We start from the raw sequence: 14,821 nt of genomic DNA on the forward strand, positions 1-14,821 counted from the left end.
CTTCTGATCTGACACATTCAGAACAAATGTTTTTAATGTTTAATTTTGAAGTGAACAGAAGCCTCTAGCCATGCTTCCCATTTCTTGTCTCTCCTATAAGGGGAAAACATCCTCTCATTCTCAGGAGCTTATTAGGTTTCATTGAGATTATCTCTTATTTTTCCAAACTCCAATGGATATTGATCCAATCTTGCCTCATAATTTTTTTTAAGTTCATTCATGGGAGGAGGGTTTTGCTGGCCAGGCCAGCATTTATTGCCTGTCCCTAATTGCCCAGAGGGTGGTTAAGAGTCAACCACATTGCTGTGGGTCCGAAGTCACGTGTAGGCCAGACCGGGTAAGGATGGCAGTTTCCGTCCAGTAAGGACATTAGTGAACCAGATGGGTTTTTCCAACAATCGACAATGGATTCACGATCAACATTAGACTATTAATTCCAGATGTTACTGAGTTCAAATTACATCATTTAGAACCAGTGTCTCTAGAACATTACGTGGATCTCTGGATTAACAGTCTAGCAATAATTCCACTAGGCCATTGACTTCTGTCCTCCCAGGAATCAGTGACTTTTCTTTGGATTACTTTTTCTAAGTCCTCACTTTCGTAATGACACGAAGTTGAGCCCCCCTAACCATCCTCAATGCAGAATAAGTGGGGAAATTGGTTACCTATTAAGTGAATAACAGGAGACCAGAGAAAAAGGAATAGATCAAGGAAGAAGAGGTAGCCACAGAAGTTGGAATCATGAAAGATTTAGGGAAAGAGTAAAGGAACCAGTAAATGGAAAATTTATGGATCACAATGAAGCAATGAAATCTACGGAAACTCTATTGATATGCAAGAGAGAATATGCATGGAATTGCTGAGAGACACAGGCCACAGAATCAGTGCAAATCCCACAGGGTAGTACAGTTAGCAAACTTCAGATGTTCTTTTCCACAGCTTAGTGAACTATATCACCCACCTGTCTCAAAGGGTCAAAATAGTCAAAGAAAGAAAGAATGGAGCGAGAAGCAAACAAGAGTCACAAAATGAGGCAAACAAAAGTAGAAAAAAAAATCAAAGCTAATACAGGATTAGATAGGAAATCATAGTCTCCAATTTATCATTTACAGCATCACAGGAAATCCATTTCATTGCAATGCTATGCAACATTTTCCAGTCATGTATTGTTGATTTAGTTAAGTAGGAGAGAAGTAAGTTGAAATTGAAGGGGTAGGGAAGGTGTGAATTAAATTTAAACAAAGGAAAGTGGCTGGAAAACTACCAATGTGAAACTGTCAGGAACTTAGGAAGGTGACATTCCCAATGAACAAGATCATCGTTAACTTAAAGAAAAATGAACCAACACATCTTTTTGGCAAGTGGGGTATTTGTGAAAACACAAAGTATTTTACAATACAAATTAAATTTAGTGTAGAGCTCAGAGTTCATTAAAATTTAATGAGTGAAATTTAAAGGCCCCAAAAGTTGAGGCTTGGGCTGGATACTTTTCCCAGGAACAGTTCAACAAAGATGGCAACCATACCAAAGTAATGTATATCGATGCTCATAACACACAGGGTCAGCAGATGAACCAACCCTCAAAATCTCCCAAACATCCAAGAAAATTCACTCATTGGGCCAACCTATCAGAGGCATGTTGACTCTTTAAACAGAATAGAAGGAAGTGGTGAGAAGCTGCTCCTCCAATCACAAGCTTGACTGAACTCGCTCATTATGGGGAAGAAGAGGTAGATTGAAAGGGGCTTAAGGGGAAGAAGTGTGATTGCAAAGAAGCTGGGAGGAAACGAGAGGATTGAGGGAAAGACAAGAAGGGTGTGCAAGGTGTTGACAGAGATGGGAAAGATGTGAAGTGGCTGAAGGAGACAGGAGGCCTGCAAGGGAGCTGGTGGGAGGGAGTGGGGATAGGGAAGGCAGAAAGACTGCAGGATGTAAGGAGAAAACATATGGGGAGCACAGCGAAATGGATGCAGCACAAAAATGTGTGAAAGAGAGAGGGGAGTGCCTACAAAGAAAAGAGAACAATTTCAAGCCTGTCAACAAAGAAACATTCCATTAAATAAGAGCAAGAAAATCTTGAAGTCCTAGGGAAAAATAAATGAGGTATCTCTAGTTCAAGACCGCACATGTTCAGGAGTTAGTCAATGCAGAAAAATTGTAATGGATGCTGTCGTTATGGTCATAGTGCCAATTGCAAATAGATCTAATCTAAGCTGCAGTAAAATGGATAGTAACTGTCTGGATAAAAGATTCTAACTTTGTGAATATGAGATGGTAACACATTAGCTCTGACCTCACCACTCTGCAGAAGGTGCGAGTAATGGCTTCTTTTGTGTAGAAGTAATGTGTTAAGTTATTTTGGAAACGAACAAGATTCTGTGTGGTAGATTGGTTAGTAAAGTTAGATCACATCAGATCCAGGAAGACCCAGCCAGTTGGACAGACAGTAAGAAACAGAAGGTTTCTTCGGATCAGAGTTGTTTTCGGACCAGAGGCCTGTGACCAGCAGTGTTCAGCATGGATCGGTGCTGGGTCCACTGTTGACTGACATTTAACTAAAAAATAAAACATTTGGATGAGAATATAGGAAACATGTTTAGTAAATATGCAGTTGACACCAAAACACCAAAATTGGTAGTATAGTGGACAGTGAAGGCGAAATCTTGATTACCTGGGCCAATAGGCCAAGGAGTGGAAGATCGAGTTTAAATTAGATAAATGTAAGGTATTGCATTTAGGTAACACAAACCCAGGCAGGACTTACACAGTTGATGGTAGGGCCATGGGAATTTATCAAACCTTTTGAGCTCATTCATACAGGGTATTATTTATTGCCCTGGTAACTACATGTGCTATTTGAGGAGTTCTCACACTACTGCATTTTCTGGAGAGACATAAGTTTGCAGGTACATAGATCCTTGAAAGTGCTGTCATAGGTAGACAGGGTGTGAAGGAGGTGTACAGCATTGAGTACAAGAGGTGGGACTTCGTGTTGCAGCTGTACAGGACATTGTTGAGGCAATTCCTGGTATACTGTGTACAGTTCAGGTCAGAGTCAGAGATGTACAGCACGGAAACAGACCCTTCAGTCCAACTCGTCTATGCTAACCAGATATCCCAATCTAATCTAGTCCCACCTGCCAGCACACGGCTCATATCCCTTCAAACCCTTTCTATTCATATACGCAGCCAGATGCCTTTTAAATGTTTTGATTGTACTAGCCTCCATCACTTCCTCTGGCAGCTTATTCAACCCTCTGTGTGAAAAAGTTGCCCCGTAGGTCTCTTGTATGTTTTTCCCCTCTCACCCTAAACTTATGCCCTCTAGTTCTGGACTCCCTCATCCCAGGGAAAAAGACTTTGTATGTCACTCTGCTATAGAAAGGATATTATTAAATTGGAAAGGCTGCGGAAAAGATACACAAGGACGTTACCAGGACTGGATGGTTTGAGTTATAAGGAGAGGTTATACAGGCTGGGAATTTTTTCCCTGGAGCATAGGAGGTTGAGGGGTGACCTTATGGAGGTTTGTAAAATCATGACAGGCATAGTTAAGATAAATAGCAAAGGTCTTTCCCTTAGGGTAGGGTACAGGTTTAAGGCGAGAGGGGAAAGATTTAAAAGAGACTCTTTTAATGCAGATGGTGATGCGTATACTGAAGGAACTGCCAGAAAAAGTGGTAGTTGCAGGTACAGTTACAACATTTAAAAGACATTACAGTGGGTACATGAATTGGAAAGGCTTACAGCAATATTGGCCAACACCAGGAAACATGACTAGTTTAGTTTGGAAAATCTGGTCGACGTGGACGCGTTGGACCAAGGGTGTTTTCGTGCTTTATGAATCTGGACTAATGCTATCTTATGGCAATCTAAGCACTGTAAGTTATCCTTACCATATGTGCTGCAGCTTTACGTTTAATGGAATTTATAATTATTGAGGATATTGATGAATTCTTCTAATTCTTCTTCTGAGAGTCCAAAGCCCTCATAATCATATGTGCAGTGTGCAGGAATTCTCACACTGCTGCATTTTCCAGAGTAGGTACCTCACAGGTTTTGAAACTATAAGCTTCATTTATTCATTCAGAGATAATTTCATCAATTTCTTTTTGAAGTAATTCTCACATTTAAGTAAAAATTAAGTTTTTCATAATTTAAGAGGCCACAGGAGAGAAAGAAAGACAGGTACAAACCACAGAATTAAGCATTTAATTGTGAAATATGACTTTTTTCCAGTGTTAATTATGATGGAAAGCTTATTTCTGAGGGTTTTTCTGCTTCAAAGACAAATTGAAATTCAGACCTTTCATTTTTAGCGGAACAGGTTAATTATATCTCCTGTGTTTTACATTATGCATTACAGATGCTAATTGCATCACCTATATTATCTTTCTTAAAAATTCTAAACCTGCATATAGTTCACGTACACATTATTTGATTTTCTGTTGTTACTCTTTGTCATCCTTTGCATCAACTTTTCCCCCATTAAATATTTTTATTTCTGCAGTTATAATTAGCTTTGTCAGTTGTCATTATACAATCTAACCACTTAGTTATTTCGTGCCAAATCTGTGAACATCCTCTGGCAGCAATCCCTTTCAACATATTTTATATTAAAGTTTTGTTACATTCTTTAGTTTATGCATACTTGTAGCCTTCAGTCTGAAATCTCCCGGTTCAGTCAAAGATTCCCCCCCACACAGTCCCTCAAGCACCCTATATGAGCATGGGTAATTTGCTCTTTCCCTACTTGTTGAACATATAGTTGCCTATTAAACAGAGTTCTAAAAATCCATCAACAGAAAAAGTATTGTGTGAAACGAGCATCATTATTCAGATTGTTATTAAGCCAAAGCCACATCGTGGCCAGGGGCTCATATCAATGTGTAATTACACCATATTTGGTACCAGTAATTAAAAGTAAGCAACAAGGTAGCAAATTAAGTATAACTGGTTAAAAGAACAGAAAAGGATGTGTTTTAAAAAGAAAGACTTAAAACTTGTAAAAGTGAATTTTAAGATTGACATTAGGTGTACTCATACAAGGAAGACAAGAACTTAGTACAGTGTGCAGATATAGCAAGTCATAGGAAGACAAACCATCATATTGGCTTTAAAATACAAGGAGACTGAAGTACAACTATAAGGACAAAATTTCTAGAAAATCTCATTATATGAAGCAGCATCTGCGGAGAGAAACAGTTAACATTTCAGGTTAATAAACAAAGGATCATCTGAAATGAACTAGACTGATATCTGGGATGAAAGGGTTGTCTTATAAAGTACAGCTAACCAGGTTAAGCCTTTATTCATTCCAGTTTTGAAGAACGAGGGGTGATCTTCTTAAAACCTGTAAGATTCTGAGGGGACTTGACAGGATAGCTATGGAGAAGATGTTTCCACTCATGTGGAAATCTCAAAGCAGAGAACAGCATTACAGAATATGGGGACATTCAGAAAATGTAATTAATTTATTAAAAAAGGGAATAAAAATAAACAAAAATAATACAAGTCAATTAGTTTAATATTTGTAGTGTAAAGATTAGAAGTAATTTTCATTGACATTATGGCATGACATTTACAGAAGTTCAAGGTAATCATGCAGACTCAACATGGTTTTTGGAATGGCAGATAATATTAAGCCAATTTATTTGCGTTCTTTTAGGAAAGTAAAATGTGTTGTGGATAAAGGGGAACCAGTGGATATGCTATATTTGGATTTCCAGAAGGCATTTGATAAAGGGCCACATCAAAGGTTGTTACAAAAAAAAATGAGCTCATGGCATGCAAAGTAATACATTGATATGGATAGATGATTGCCGAGCTAACAGGAAATAGAAAATAGGCATAAATTGGTAATTTTCTGTCTGGCAAAGTGTAATGAATGGTATGCCAAAAAGCTTAATGTTGGGAGACTCAACTTTAGCTTATAATTTATTTAATGATTGGATAAAGACTGGAAGATCTGATTTAGAAAATCAGAAACAACTTGATTGAAACATTTAAACTTCTGATTGGCGTGTTTGTAGATGTTAAGGGAATTCAGGTGATATGGGAACAAGTGTAGAAGGCAGAACAACTGTGACCTTGAGTAGTGAAGTGATTCAAAGGGCTGGATGTCTACTCTTGAGGAGTCTTGACAAGATGGATGTGGAAAGAACGTTTCCATTTGTGGAAGAAACTGAGGTATAGGGAGAGGCTGAACAGGCTGGGGCTGTTTTCCCTGGAACGTTGGAGACCTTATAGAGGTTTACAAAATTATGAGAGGCATGGATAGGGTAAATAAGCAAAGTCTTTTCCCTGGGGTCAGGGAGTCCAGAACTAGAGGGTATAGGTTTAGGGTGAGAGGGGATAGATATAAAAGAGACCTGCGGGGCAACTTTTTCACACAGAGGGTGGTACATGTATGGAATGAGTTGCCAGAGGAAGTGTTGGACGCTGATACAATTGCAACATTTAAGAGGCATTTGGATGGGTATATGAATAGGAAGGGTTTGGAGGGATATGGGCCGGGTGCTAGCAGGTGGGACTAGATTGGGTTGGGATATCTGGTCAGCATGGACGGGTTGGACCGAAGGGTCTGTTTCCATGCTGTGCATCTCTATGACTCCATGACTATGACTCTATGACTAAAAGTCACTGTTTCAAAATAAAGAGTCACCCATTAAAGATTGAGAAAATGAGATTTTTTTCTCTCAAAGTAATGAATCTTTGGTACTCTCTTCCTCAAAAGACACTGGAAGCAGAGTCTTTGAATATTTTTCAAGGAAAAGTAGATAGATTCTTGAAACATGCAGTTTCCTCTGTAAAAGATTTATAATGCGATATAGTAGGATCGACTTTTATATGAGATATATGGAAAATACAAGATTTGTTGACCAAAAATAAAGGGTCGACTTTTACATAAGATCAACATTTACACGAGTACAAATGGTGATGAAATTTAATCACTGAAACAGTTTTTATGCCATTATTGGAGTTCTAGTTGACTTCAAGGCTTCAATTTCTCTATTAAACTTAATAGTTTTGTCAGGATTGGAACTCAGGTAGCTGAATTGGAATTGTAGTGTGTATGCGTGCAGTGTATCCAATTTTCTAAAATGCAGTGAACCAGCCTGACAGTCAAACTGATAATGAAGAGTGAAGAAAAGCATGCCAGGGCAAAACCAAATCCATCTAAAATCACATTAAATCTCTGCAATCCTGATTTAAGCCAGTCATTGTTATGTCTTATAGTTGATGCATATCATGAGGGGCTTGGATAGAGTAAACAATAAAAGTCTTTTCCCCGAGCTAGGAAAAACCAAAACTAGAGGGCACAGACTTAAGGTGAGAGTGGAATGATATAAAAGGGGCAACTTTTTCACACAGAGGGTAGTGCATGTACTGAATGAGCTTCCAGAGGAAGTGGTGGAGGCGGGTACAATTACAATATTTAAAAGTCATCTGGATGTCTAAATGAATAGGAAAGGTTTAGAGGAATATGGGCCAATTGCTGGCAAATGGGACTAGATTTACTGAGGATATTTGGTTGGCATGGACAAGCTGAATCTAAGGGTATGTTTCCATGCTGTATACCTCTATGACAGTGTCCCTTTAAGAGGTGAGTCAGGAGATATTGGGTTAAGTGTTCAGCCAGTACTCATGGACTTGTTTGAATTTTGACAGTGTGCACAGCTTTGGGATAAAAACCTCCCTGCTCAGTTGCAGTAAATGGCGAACTCATATGTTTAGTTCTGACTAGCAACTAGTAACTGCCCAATACAGAATAGTCATGAATGGTGGTGGACATTAAACAAATAGAATGCTCCACAACCATACTATCCTCAGTGACAACAGAGCCTAGCACATCAGTACACAGACAAGGATGAAGCATTTCAGCTATCTTCAGTCAGAAGTGTTGAGTGGATGATTCATCTCAGCATCCTTCTATGATCCCCAGTGTAACAAGAGCTAGACTTCAGCTACTTTGAATCACTCTGCATTAAAATAACTGAATGCACTGACTGTTGTCAAGACAACACCAAACATTGGTACTGAAGACTATGTCTCTAACCAAGCTGTTCAGTACAGCTACAAAACTTGCATTAACCTAACAATCTTGGAATACCTGAGAAACTTCCCAAAGAGATACAGTGTTTTGTGATTTGGTGTAAAGATAACCAGCTCTCCATCAATGCCAGCAAAACTAAAGAGATGATCATCAGGGAGCAAGGAGAGGACATGTCCTCATCTACATCAATGGAGCGGAGGTGGAGATGATTGACAGCATCAAGTTTCTATGTGATGATAACCAACAATCTGTTGGAGGCTGATACAATTGCAACATTTAAGAGGCATTTGGATGGGTATATGAATAGGAAGGGTTTGGAGGGATATGGGCCGGGTGCTAGCAGGTGGGATTAGATTGGGTTGGGATATCTGGTCGGCATGAACGGGTTGGACCGAAGGGTCTGTTTCCATGCTGTGCATCTCTATGACTCCATGACTGTGACTCTATGACTAAAAGTCACTGTTTCAAAATAAAGAGTCACCCATTAAAGATTGAGAAAATGAGATTTTTTTTCTCTCAAAGTAATGAATCTTTGGTACTCTCTTCCTCAAAAGACACTGGAAGAAGAGACTTTGAATATTTTTCAAGGAAAAGTATATAGATTCTTGATAAGTAGAGGGTGAAAGGATATTGGCAGTAGACAGGAAATAGAATAATCAAATCAGCCATGACCTCATTGGATGATGGGACAGGCTCAAGCCGCTAATCAGTTCCTAATTGGCATGCTTGTAGATACTAAGGGAATTCAGGTGAGATGGGAACAAGTGTAGAAGGGAGATTAACTGTGGTCTTCTTGAGTAGTGAAGGGATTTAAAGGGCTGGATGCCTACTCCTGCTGATATGATCTCCTTAAAACAAAAGAATGTTAACATGTAATTTATTAGATTTGTTCAAAATAATTAAAAGTTTGGGTAGATTAAATTAACTGTCTCCAATACTTGAAAAGGCAATAATCAGAGGGCATAGATTTAGGATGACTGGAGGGGGAAAAAACCCAGAAGGAATTTTTTTTTAACAGTAATTTGGTTAGGATTTGACAGGCAGTTGAAATAGATTTAAAGATGGCTTTCAAAACCAACTTGGATAAATACTTGAGCAAGAAACATTAAGTCATTGACACTACATATGCAACTAGAATTTTGTGTAAACTACTTTATTATTTTATTTTTGATGAAACCACAGTCCAAATAAAATTCAATTTTAATGCCTAATTTTGGCGAATATTTAAATTTGCTTGTCACCGCTGCAAAGGTTGAACCACAATTTGTTTGGGATTTGATAAAACCTTTCTTCAGAGAAAAGAAGAATACATGTTTAAATGTAGCACTACAATGCTTCCTTTACACACTGCACTTTGTTAGAAAGTTGAGGACAAATACTGCACCATTAAATACAGGTAGAGTTAACATTCAATGATATTCAACTAATTATATTTGAGTAGCTCAAATATCTAAAAGTACATATTTGAAAATGCTTTGCGAATGATATGAAAATAAGAACTTGATAATGTGCCTTACACCCAAAACCTTTTCTAATTCAAAGGAGTAATGCTGGATTCCAGATTTCAAACACACCTTTTCTGGAATGTACGATTGTTCAGATTATGATTGTCCAATGGAGTTCTATCAAATTCCATTTTTCTCCTGCACAATGGTTGTGAGTACACCTCACGTTTCAAAATTACAGGTTTGGTATATTCAGCCGAAAGAAAGGAATCCAAATCAGCTACTACACCAACTTCAAATCAAATTGCAATGGCAAATGAACAAGTTAGAAACAAATAATTCCAAGATCTATCTGATACGAAATATCAATTTTAACTTAGACCATCACAGTGCTAATTCTGAATTTTGGCAATGAATATTAATAGAGAATTGCTCAACCAGTTCACTATTATTATCTATTTTCTTGCTTATCCTTACATTTAAAACTCTTCAATATGATATATAATCTCAGTATAATTGCATTCTACTGTAGCAATTTACCAATCTTTGTAGTTATATATCAATCTTTGCATTGCAGAGCAACAGGTTTAGAATTTATAAGAGTGTGCTGAATACCGTAAATCTTACAAAATACTATTTTGGCACTCTAGTCAGGATTCAAACTAGTATTTCGGCAAAAGTAAATGTGCTGAAGCTATATCAATGAATTGAATGAGTGCAGCAGATAACTTTCATAATATAATCTGCAATGTCTCACAATGAAATTAAACTTAGTTTGCAAATATCATGCATTAACCTGAAAGTTATAACAACCATGACTCCCCACCCCCTCTCTCCTGAAACAATAGAATGCCTTCATGGCTTGCAGTTGCACTGGTGTCTCAACCAACTGTCAATTGTGTATTAGCTTTCACGGTGAATACTGCAGGCTTACTGTAGAGGAAAACAGTCAGATCAATTTTGTCTCCATCCAAACACATGCAGCTGAATTTGTTGTATTGCAATCAGAAGTATGAATCTAGATTATTTTCTCTTTTCTAATGCTGTGCTGCTGCAGTGAACCACAACTTTTCTACCACTGTCTGAATAAAAATCACTCAACTCTGCCCAGACCAAGCAGTTAAACCAAATACCGGCTTGGTCACTGTCCCTCTAACACAATAGCTTCACCTCCCCTGTCATGTTCAAGCTCAAATTGGATACAAGTCACATCCTGAACAAGGCACCTACAAATTATAATGATTATTTGTGAAATCATCATTATTTATTTCAGTTTTGTTATTTTGCATCCAACAGATTTGTAACAAATGGAGAAGGTGGACATTATCTGAACCTTGGTGGACATTATCTGAACCTTGCTCTAAAACTGAATCAGTCTAGTTTCATCGTTAGAGTCAAGGGGAGCATATTCCGAAGTTCATTCCAGCAACTTCATTACAATTTTCAAATTTCAACACACATTGATTTTATTACAAAATGACCAAAAGAAACTGTTGGAATCAAATTTTAAGATCTAGAACTTTGAATTTTTCACCAAATGACTCAAGTATTAAATGGTTTACCAAATAATTACTAGAATTTACTGACTTGGTGTTTAAAATTCATTATACTTAAGTATTAGAAGAGTAAACCTAAAACAACATCAATTAACTCACACAGCATGAAGACTCAATTCATTCTCTCAAAATGGCAGTGATATATTTGATTATATTAAAAGTTCAGTAGAGAACAATGATGCCACCTTGTGGAACAACATAAAACTTTTCTAAATCAGAAATTACATGTTCTATACTGCTAATTTTATACAGAAAATATTATTTATGAATTAATATGCAAATAACCACATTTGAGGTTTTCCTATTTTCTTTGCAGATTTTGTAAAAATTGCCAACTTCAAAATTTCAAGCTCCACTGTCTATGAAATACAGATCAAAAGGAGGCACAGAAGTACAGACAATGGAACATTAAATCCAATCTTATAGGAGAGAAACAGATTTTATCTCATGCTGCTGAATTCTCAATCTCAGCTGCACCATTGTGGAGAAATGGCTCATTCTAAGTTGAAAGGAAAATTAGAGGCAGCGCCAAGTATGTAATTTTAAAACTGAGGAAAGGGGCAATTGTGAGCAGAAACCTGTTAGCAGGTACACTCACATTTACCCAACGGGATCTATAAGGTAAAAAGACTGAAAAAGGAAAAGCAGCATAATTTCATAACCTCCAAAATATATATTTTAAATTGTAATACTGCAAAGTTTACTACTAGAGACCAATAACAATGTCACAATCTTTTTAATTTGAACCCCACGTGTAAAGAATACAAGGGAATAGGACACCGTGATATTTAAAATATATTTATATTTTGGTAATTTTACACAGGATCAATGAGTTAAGATTAAATTTAGAAAATGAGGTTTGGTGTCCTTGCAGTCGTATCTCAATGATTAAATGAATGATCAGAGGATAAATTCAGTTGAAGAAATGCCTTCCAGACATAATAATCCGATCATCTTCCCATATCCCATTATAGTATCTAGCTGTTCTTAAATGAGTCTAGTATCATGGCCTCAAGCAACCTTCTGACAGCCATTGAGCCTCTATGGATAATTATTTCTCAATACCTGTGCTAAATTTCTTTTGCAACTATGATCACTGCCCACTTGTCCTGCTGCACCAGGTTCTTATGCCAGAAGATAATAGCACAGAAGGCCATTCAGAAAATTGTGCCTGTGCCTATGAAATTAAAATAGTTCTGTATCTTCTTTCTGTTTCAAATGTTTATCTCTCTTGTCTTAAGAGATTTAATGATCCATGCCTCTGTCAACTGAGGTAGTAATGCATGCTGTGCAACAGAGTGGTTCACATTCTGTCTCATTATATAGCTTTTATATTTTTACAAAATGCTTTCTTTATTAGATTGAAGAGCACATTCAAATCATTTTGTACAGTTTGTCTCCTTAGCACAGATCAGTCATATTCTATTTTTTCTACAACTGGATGATGCTTTTAATGTTACAGCAATCAAAATGGTTTAGTACTATCGACAAATGTTAACTCCCTCCATCAACAATGCTCAGTAGGAGCAATGTCTACCAATTGCAAGGTGCACTGCAGAAATTCACCAACACTCCTTCACTAAGATCTTCGCCACTGCCAAATAGAAGGACAAAGGTAGCGGATGGAAATACCACATCTGTAAATTTCCCTCCAAGCCACTTATCACCCTAACTTGGAAAAATATCATTCCTTCAGTGTTTCTGGGTCTAAATCATGGATCTCCCTCTCTACCAGAATTGAGGGATTACCTATACCAAATAATTCAAAGAGGCAGCTCAAGGGCAACTAGGGATGGGCAATAAATGCTGGCGTACCTGTGATGCCCACATCCCATGAATGAATAAAAAAAACTCCATGTGATCTTACTGTGTATTAATTCCCCTTAAGGAATTTCACAGGGTCAGTACAAAACGACTGAATCCCCTCGTTAGAAAATCTAGGACCAGTGGGCATGATCTCAAAATAAGGTCACTTATTTAAGACAGAGGTGAGGAGGATTTTTTTTCTATCTCAGACAGTAGGCAATCTGTGGAATTCTTTTACACACAGAGCTGTTGAGGATGTCATTTCAAGGCTTAGATAGACAATTTTTTAATCATTAAAAGAATCGAGGGTTAAAGATGAAAGGCAAAAGAGTATCAGATCAACCATGATTTCATTGGTTGGTCTACTTCCGCTCCTTCGTCGTATGTTTTTATGGTCTGTATAAATGAAGCACAATCTTTCTACCTTCATATTCATTTCATTTCACAATAAATAATATTATATTAGCTTCCCTATTACCTTGGTATATGCATACTAACCTTTTGTGATTTAATCACTAGGACCCACAGATCCCTCTGCAACTCAGAGTACAACATTATATCATAACTTCTGCCTCCATCTTGTATGTTTTTTTAGATTAGATTACATTACATTACAGTGTGGAAACAGGTCCTTCTGCCCAACAAGTCCACACCGACCCGCCGAAGTGCAACCCACCAATACCCTTACATTTACCCCTTACCTAACACTACGGCAATTTAGCATGGCCAATTCACTTGACCTGCACATCTTTGGACTGTGGGAGGAAACCGGAGCACCCAGAGGAAACCCACGCTGGCTTGTTTCTTTCTTTACCTTTTATATCACATTCAGATGGTTGCTATATAGCCATTTATCCAGACACTTTTTTTTAAAGACTATGCCCATTAATACCCTTTTTGCATTTTACATAAAGAAAATTTTAGTTAGCTCAAATCTGTTGCCCTTCACCTTATCAAAGGCCTTCCCTTCTCAAGTTTAAACCCTCATCCTATCTTTCTTCATTGATGCAAGGTCAATGTTAAAAGTTAACTTTGTTTTCCTCCACACATACTGCCTGATTTGCTGAATATTTCCAGCCATCTTTTCCTTTCGAATTCCCATAATGCACCATATTTTGTTTTCGCACAACAGATTTTTTTGTGTATAGGAATCCTTTGGACAGTAATTTAATTTTTCCTGGATGATAGATAATATATGGTTCCCAGGTCCTCTTATTCCAGTCAATTTTAAATGACATCCCTCTCCATTGCTAACATCAGATGATTTTGAAAGTGAGGGACTGCAGACGCTGAAGATCAGAGTCAAAAACTGTAGTGCTGAAAAAGCGCAGGTCAGGCAGCAGTCGAGGAGCAGGAGAGTTGACATTTTGGGGACATAAGCCCTTCAATCAGGAACTTTTCCATTGCCACACTTTTTGACTCTGAATCTTAGCAATGGGCCAATCTGACTATTGATTATTAGCATTTTGAAAGATACACTGCTTCCACATTTCTATAATTCCTCACATACGAAATTCAGTCAAAACATGCCAAATTCTTTGCTAAAACCTGGCCTTAATAGGTCCACATTATCTGGCTCCAAAGACACAAGGGAGACATTAAAGCATGGCAGACCACAAAATAAAACGAATAGGTTAATCAATAATGTGAGAGGTCCAGATATTAAGGAAGATTAGAGAAATTCAGAATTTTCAGCCTGCAATGAGTCTACCGAATAAAGTTGTCCTAGAGATAAACAATGCAGTTAAAAGAACTGAAAAAGTCATTTGAAGCATTTCAAAGGACATAGGAGTAGGGTAGGCCATTCTGCCCAATTGAGCCCATGCTGCCAGTCACCATAACCATGATCTTTCATCTCAATTCCATACTCTCACTCTTCTCTCCATACTCCTTGACATCTTTAGTTTCTGGAATTGTACTTCCTTCTTACATATATTCAATGATTTTTCCAAAAG

At 37.6% G+C, this 14,821-nt stretch overlaps 1 protein-coding gene across 4 annotated transcripts in view; it reads right to left on the reverse strand.

The window, feature by feature from the left end:
• The window catches only part of vti1a (vesicle transport through interaction with t-SNAREs 1A), a 334,105-nt gene that overhangs the window by 255,527 nt on the left and 63,757 nt on the right, over window positions 1-14,821 (reverse strand). The gene's annotated exons all lie outside the window — the stretch shown is intronic.

Source organism: Chiloscyllium plagiosum, unplaced genomic scaffold (assembly GCF_037043375.1).
Source record: "Chiloscyllium plagiosum isolate Xiang-an unplaced genomic scaffold, Cpla_swu_hap1 HiC_scaffold_22, whole genome shotgun sequence".
NCBI classification, from domain to species: domain Eukaryota; kingdom Metazoa; phylum Chordata; class Chondrichthyes; order Orectolobiformes; family Hemiscylliidae; genus Chiloscyllium; species Chiloscyllium plagiosum.